The sequence below is a fragment of the Hypomesus transpacificus genome, chromosome 23, assembly GCF_021917145.1.
Source record: "Hypomesus transpacificus isolate Combined female chromosome 23, fHypTra1, whole genome shotgun sequence".
Lineage (NCBI taxonomy): Eukaryota > Metazoa > Chordata > Actinopteri > Osmeriformes > Osmeridae > Hypomesus > Hypomesus transpacificus.
Window position 1 is genome coordinate 866,708 of NC_061082.1, and position 8,664 is coordinate 875,371.

Consider the following 8,664-nt stretch of genomic DNA (forward strand, 5'->3'; position numbering starts at 1 on the left):
CCTCACTAGGTTACCTCACTAGGTTACCTCACTAGGATACCTCACTAGGTTACCTCACTAGGTTACCTCACTAGGATACCTCACTAGGATACCTCACTAGGATACCTCACTAGCAGGTGAAAAAAGAAAAGATCCAGAGGGAAATTTGAATTGAGGCAAAACAAGTTGAACTGCACCACCAAACTTAGTGTCAAATGGGCGTGAATATGTATATGTAAAAGAATACACTCTCAAACAAACAAACCAGTGTAAGGAGGTTCTTGGATGATGCTTCAGTCCCTACACTCAGAGGACAAACAAAGGGTTAGAGAACTCTGAAGAACTGGGACTGAACCCAACTAGTTACCCAACTCATTTACAAGTCACTTAAGGGACAACTTATTGGCTCTCTACAAAAAGGATACAATGGCTGTCTGGCAGATGGACCCTCAGACGTTGAGGACCACTGGACCCTGCTTTACAGACGCTGAAGTGCAAACCCCTATCTGGCACTGGCTGTGTGACAACCAATTGAATTTTATGTATTCAACCCAGTGGGAAACAATCTCCATGTAAATGAAAATGAATCGTACAGACAAGAGACTTATAGAAAGTCCTTAAAGCCAAGAGTGCATTTTAGTCCAGACGGTTGTGATTGCTCCCCTTACTCCACGATTCAAGTAGGAGGGTGTTTTGACGCCAAATGGATTTCTATCTCCTCCACCATAACTGTGTTCCCAAATGATTGTTTGGAGATGAGGGGGGCGATCCCGACAGGGTGAGCAGCGTCTGTTTAGGGAGGTTTGTTCCTAATGAACATTTAGCTCTGGGTAGGGGAAGCAAGCCCACAGACACGATTACTGGGAAACATGTGCTCAGGCAGGAATGATTACTCAGGCAGGAGAGGAATTCTTTGCAGACGCCTCACAGCGATGCTAATGAAAACACATCTACCTGAGGCGGAGAGAGCGGCGAATGCTAATGTGTCCTCATGTGTCTTTGTGTTTGTGGGAGAGACAGAGATGGTATGACAAAGATATCTGTAAATAAATATAGAGAGTGAGTGAGTTTGTTGAGTGTGCTTGTGTTTACGTGGGTGTTTGTGTGTACGAAAATCGGAGTGCTTTGCATGAGTATCATTCAGAATAAAATATTGATGAAGTTGTAACTCTCAAGAGCCTCCCCTTAACAACAGCTCACATCTCAGTCTCACACACACAAAAATGAATCACAACCAATGGAAGTGTTGTAATGTAAGGTTTCCAAATACCTTAGCAAGAAGTTGTGAATAATGTATTTTTTGGTTGTTAATGAAGTGCTAAGGAGCAGATAGTAGTTCATTGATTGTGAGGTGAATGACTGCCATCCATTTAAATGCAACTTGGTCTGGGCTTAATCTATCAGTTTCTCACTGTGCATATATTTTGAGAACAAATTGGCTACACAACCTTGCAAGAGTGGCCCGTTTCAAGAGGCCCTTGCATGAGGAACTGTGGGTGAAATCTTATTACCTCTGAGTGTTTTGTACCTCTTCAGACTTTTCCCCCTCTTCTCCCTGAATAAACAGCCCATATCTCCGGCAAGTGGCTGCAATTGATTTCCACCTTCTTTCTCAAATCCCAATACCTCAGGGCTCTGCTTTCTCTACATTAAGATGGGATCCAATCATTCCTCACAGGCCAAAACACTTCATTCACTTCAAATTGATAGAGATCTGCAGAGGCAAAAAGTAGGAGGGAGGAGCAGGTTATTTTATCCGGCATTAGGATATTAGTACTTGAATCCATAAACAGGGATGCAGAATATACAATACATGTGGCAAAGTGAATTTTAATGCATTGCTTTCTAATGGTACCTGTCACATCCCACCCTATTCCCTAGGTCATGTCTTTGTTTTTTCTGTGTACTCACCTGTCCTCTCATTTCAGTGTCTCCTACCCTGCCTGTGATTGACCTCCCCAGCCCTGATTGACAGCACCTGTTTTCAATCTAGCCCCAGTTTATTTAGCCCCTGTTTTTCAATCTCTCTTTGCTAGTTTGTCTTTGTACCTCATGTCAGTCTGTGCCTTTTGTATCCAGTAAAAAGACCTTTTGTGAACATTCTGAGTCGTGCACCACCTATCGTCGTTACAGTACCACGCCCATGGTTTCATCCTAGTGGTGAATTTTTCTATAATAATTAATACAGCATTGCATATATTACTGTCAATACATTACTTTCAAGATAAACCACACTTTCTGTCAAATTAAAACACAGTATGTGTAGCAAAAATAAATTGCCTTGAATCCCAACCATGGTGACCACACATACAATTTTTTTGCTTCTTAAAAGAAAGTATAATCAATCTATGTTTTGGTTTTGTCATCCTAACAAAGATATTTATAGATGCAGTAATTGGTTTAAGTAGCACTATCTTCATCTGAAACAAGATTTCTCACATGGAAATGCTTTTACATCCTCTGCAAATGATCTCATCTCTCTAAGCTGTGAAGGTGACGGGCAGTTTGAAAGGATGGCTATCTCCAGTCACCAGGGGGCCCCTAACACCTGATGATTCTAAGTTCCTCCAGGTGAGACAAACTTTCATATTACACATGCACTTAATTAAATTGTGAGGTAATTTATTCGGATTAAGAAATTCAAGCGTATTTAGGACATACTGATTCCAAGTAAGAAATCAATTCAATTTGCCCTGATTGGTCTAGACCAGACATTGACGACCTTTTCCACTTTGCTGCCCACTTGCATAGCTCATATATTTTCGGCATGATGAATTAAAGGCAAAATGTCATTAAAAAATGTGTAAGAATTTTAATAACAAGTTTAACAATAGCGGCCTATATATAAATGTTTTTATTTATATTTATTCATTTTTCATACTTTTTCAATCGCTGGTCTAGACAGATGATTTTGAAAACATCAGGGCCCCTGCGTCACAGATACATTTTGTAATCACTGCATATCTAATCTTTTTATATTATTTTGTACCATCCTAAAAATCTGTTATTAAATCTGACTTTAATCTCAGTCTGACACTTACGACACACCAAGATGAAACGTTTTAAATCCCTGGTTCTCTGCAAAGCTTCGGTTTATACCCTTCCTCCTGCCCTCTGTGGACGGAACAGTCGGAAGGTGAAGCAAGTGGACGAAGACGAGATTGGAGAAGGTGTGGAAAGGGAGAAGGTCAAGCCAGGTTGAACCATTTTGATGGAGCAAGTCTAGAACACAATGTATACTTTCCCATAATGTGTCAAAGCAACAGGTCAGCACCAATAAGGGCGAAATCTGTCAAACTGTTCTGTTCCATTGAAGTGAATATCATTCTTCTATGTGTGTGTGCGAACGCATGTGTCTGTGCCTGCATGTCTTTAGACGGTTCCAAATGTGTATGTTTTTTCCAGGAAACCACAAGCAAACCGATCCTGTTTGCCTTTTTTAATATTGAATATCAGAGCAACTGCAGGCAGACATATTGCCTTATAACGGAGATTGAACATTGAAATAATCACGACTGACACAGAACTCAGATCTGGTTGCTTAGAATGTTTTCGAATCTCAGAACCAGATGTGAAAGATAAGTAGCATACAGAGATAACAGCATTAGAACAAGGTTGGAACTTTTTTTGAAAATATACTTAGTGATTTGTTCATTTTTACCAAGTTCATGCCTCCAGAATGTTAGTTTTTTACTTTTAAGTTTCAGAAAGGGCCCCCAGTTCTTAACAGCTAGATAGTGTTATCTGACGTCCTTGAGGGTTTAGGTTGGTTGAGGGGCAGTTCTATGGGCGTATGTGAAGCCCTCTGTGACATGCTTACGTGTAACAAGGGCTATACAAATACATTTGATTTGATGTCAATGTGCAGGGGTGGCACAAGGCTAATGCTAATGCTAATGCTAATGCTAAGGCTAATGCTATTTCTCAAATGCATTCAGCCAAAGCATTAAGCATTTCATTCATAATGGTTAAAAAGAACTAGAAGCACTGACAAGATTCATAAAAAGTCTTTGGCTCCTTTCAAATATATTCTAACCAATTACTTTTTTTATTGAGATAAAAAAAAAGAAGTTTGCTCCTACAAAGTGATTTTGAAAAATATCTTTATGAAAATATTCTGGGTCACTCATATATTAGGTAGGGGAACCCGGGGATGGGTTGCTCTTTGATCAAACTGACGGTGTACAACTAACCCCATGTTACAACTAACCCCATGTTACATATGTCCCCAACTAACCCCATGTTACATATGTCCCCAACTAACCCCATGTTACAACTAACCCCATGTTACACATGTCCCCAACTAACCCCATGTTACATTGTCCCCAACTAACCCCATGTTACAACTAACCCCATGTTACATATGTCCCCATCAAACCCCATGTTACAACTAACCCCATGTTACACATGTCCCCAACTAACCCCATGTTACATATGTCCCCAACTAACCCCATGTTACAACTAACCCCATGTTACACATGTCCCCAACTAACCCCATGTTACACATGTCCCCAACTAACCCCATGTTACATATGTCCCCAACTAACCCCATGTTACAACTAACCCTATGTTACATATGTCCCCAACTAACCCCATGTTACAACTAACCCCATGTTACATATGTCCCCAACTAACCCCATGTTACAACTAACCCCATGTTACATATGTCCCCAACTAACCCCATGTTACACATGTCCCCAACTAACCCCATGTTACATATGTCCCCAACTAACCCCATGTTACATATGTCCCCAACTAACCCCATGTTACATATGTCCCCAACTAACCCCATGTTACAACTAACCCCATGTTACATATGTCCCCAACTAACCCCATGTTACAACTAACCCCATGTTACACATGTCCCCAACTAACCCCATGTTACAACTAACCCCATGTTACACATGTCCCCAACTAACCCCATGTTACATATGTCCCCAACTAACCCCATGTTACATATGTCCCCAACTAACCCCATGTTACATATGTCCCCAACTAACCCCATGTTACAACTAACCCCATGTTACATATGTCCCCAACTAACCCCATGTTACACATGTCCCCAACTAACCCCATGTTACAACTAACCCCATGTTACACATGTCCCCAACTAACCCCATGTTACATATGTCCCCAACTAACCCCATGTTACAACTAACCCCATGTTACATATGTCCCCAACTAACCCCATGTTACAACTAACCCCATGTTACACATGTCCCCAACTAACCCCATGTTACATATGTCCCCAACTAACCCCATGTTACAACTAACCCCATGTTACACATGTCCCCAACTAACCCCATGTTACATATGTCCCCAACTAACCCCATGTTACAACTAACCCCATGTTACATATGTCCCCAACTAACCCCATGTTACAACTAACCCCATGTTACACATGTCCCCAACTAACCCCATGTTACAACTAACCCCATGTTACATATGTCCCCAACTAACCCCATGTTACAACTAACCCCATGTTACACATGTCCCCAACTAACCCCATGTTACAACTAACCCCATGTTACATATGTCCCCAACTAACCCCATGTTACAACTAACCCCATGTTACACATGTCCCCAACTAACCCCATGTTACATATGTCCCCGGTCTGCCCTAATGTAACATACATTCAGAAAATCAGTAAGTTCACAATCAAGTTGCTTTGACTTGTAGACGCTGTCATTTCTGGTCCGTGTTTAATTATTTGAACACTGAAAGTACTATTTCTTACAAGTCACACTATGAGTTAAAAAGTGAAGTAATAATAATGGTCATTCTTTCTGATTGATCGCATTTCGACCTGAGCATGGATGGATGGATTAAAAAGTAAAATAAACCCCTGCATAGGATTCACCTATGCAGTTTAACATCAGATACATTTACAGTAAATGAACTGGATGCCCTTGAAAACCCCAAAATCAATTTCATCAACGGTTTTAATTAACTGTCACAATCATGTGGACGGAACCACCTGACGTAGGCCTACAGTAGAAACAGAGTTCTGTTGTCAACATGAAAGGAACACCTGTCAGACACGACGTGATTGGACGCTGAGTCTGCCAGATCAGAGTTGTAGCAACAACAAACCCTGAGAGGCAGGTGGCAGGTGTGGTGAACGACCCTGTCAGTGACCTTCCCCGTTCCTCTGAAGAATCCGCCTGCTTGTAATAGGCTGTGAGGCATGGGACCGCGCCGCTGTCAGGGAGACAGAGGGAGTGACGGTAGATTTGGCGGCAGCCATAAGGAGCGCGTAGGCTGGTGGTGTCAGCAGGGTGATGGGTTCTAATGTCGGCGGGGTTCAGAGGGGCAGAGTGACCAGACAGGTGGGGATAGGAGAACACATATCTGAGCTTTGATGTGAAAGATGTGGTCTGGTGAGCAACACCAAACGGCAGACGAAAGTAATGTCAAGTAGAAACAACCGGAGCTGTCTCGTTCGGGTAATCACGCTGAAGTCCGTTTTCACTTCTGAGAAAAGATGGTTATTGTATTTCAGTATAAACGTTGATTTTAAGCACATTTTTTATTTAATATTTGTAAAAAATTATAATTTAAAAATCAAATTACAAACGGCATTTCCAAACTGTGCTCCTACAGAGTGTCGACAGAAAGCCCCTTTTTCCTCGGTTCTTCATTAATAAAGTTATCCCTAAAACTGTAACAAGAAACCTTGATAGCGGATAACCTACGAAAACATCACATTTAGGGATTCAGTGAACCAATCATGGTGTTTGGTTATTCAGCAGTTGGAAAAAAACATTTAAAAAAATGCTTTTGCTTTTTGGAATGCCACACTGAGGTCATCTGAACCATCTGTTTCCCTCCTATGTCCCAATTATGTACATTTGCCAACTGAACGAAGCTCTACTCTACTTCCTGCAGATATTCAAATTGTACTCCTCCCTGACCCTCAGTCCTCGGCCAAAAGTCTAAATGTCCTTATGCTAATAGTCTTTCTGTGCCAAAAGGTGATTACCCAAGGCATTCAGAACACAGTGTACTGTTTAATGAAAAACAATCAGCTTGAAATGACCTGCAAACATGAATATGGAAATCATGAATTACCACAAGATTTATCTAGAAATAGTTAATATCTCAATTCAAAAGCACTTACACTCGGTGGAAAGTGAGATGGGATTTTTTAAATAACATGAAATAAGAATATTAAACTATGGATACTATTTTTTGGGGGACTGTGGCACACCATATCAAGACCCCGTACGACCGTCTGTAAGTTGAAAGGAAGAGGCTGAAGAGAGAAAATAAACGTAGGAAGGTGAGATGAGGTAAACATTAGCTGTGCTTCAAACCTCCTTCCTGCGCTCGCTCTCTCTCCTCTCCCTGCACACGAGTGGGGCTCGTCCTCCCTCGTTCTGACTCCTATCACCTCCAACATCTCAGCCTGTCTGTGTGATATCTCCTCCTGGACTCGATCCCATCCACTTCTATTCAACCATCAGGCTTGAACCTATTTTATCTTCCCTCTACTCCCCTGGCCCTTCAATCTATCTTGACTCTGCCGAGTCCGGAATCTGCCTGATAAAAAACCCATTCGACAACCTTGACGTCCCGTCCCCCCCCTTCCATCATACTAACTTCTACTGGGCTCTGAAATTGGACTTCTACCTCGGGACAACTGCAACAGAATGGGATTTACAAGTGAGTGAGGGCTGAAGAATTCTTAGCAGTACAATGAATGCTTGATGGTCAGTTGAAGCTGGGAGTTTTCAAGGGGAACATATCAGGATCTAAAAGGCTTGGCTTTTGTCAAGAGTCCAGTGTGCTGAATCAGACCTGCTGTCTGCAGCATTACTGCAGCACCACTCTGTCCTGCTGGTGTGTTCCTGCTACAGGAGCACGGGCCACATCGGGGCCCCTGGGAACCAAGTCCACATGCTCCTGTCCATGGCTTGGTCGGATTTGGTCAGAGCACATCTTTAGATTCTTCTTTTGGATTTTGGTTGTTTGCCATGTTATGGCTCAAGAGCTAGATTATATGTTTTACGGAGGACATAGTGAAAAGCTTCCTCAGTGGTCAGTGTTTGTAACAATGCAGGCTACACAGATAGTGTTTTAGTTAATGTCAGGTATTGGTAACAACACGCAAGAATGTACATTTGAACTGAAGTTTAACCTGTTGCAGAAGTATGCATAAATGCAAATGTATTGTGTATTACAGTCTGGTGACGACAACACTTATTTTTTATTTCCATTTCTATATATTTTATGACTCACACTAGCCAGACTGTTGACTTCTGTATTTGTGAAACATCCAAATAAGGTTATATCTTTCATTAAGTGAAACATGTAATGATAATAAATAAATAACATTCATTTATTACTTTAATCAAGGAGTCTATTATTCCTTTAAATGTTAGACTGCCTTCAGAATATTTTTCAGAGGAGAACTAAGAGGGGTTTTTTTTGCCTTTGGGCAGGAGGAAATTGGAAAAATAGCTCAATTAGCACCAAAGTGTTGAAAAATAACCCTCTCTTTCCTGCCATTATGTGGTGGACTTTTGTAAATTTCCTTATTCAACACATGTACATCCAGGATGGGTCTGGGCCTATTTGTTGGGTAACAGAATGGGGACAGGACACTGCAGAGCCGCTACACAGGAGAGACAGCCAATCTTTTCTATCTTGATGTTTGTTATTACAGAAGTCATCTTTCAGGA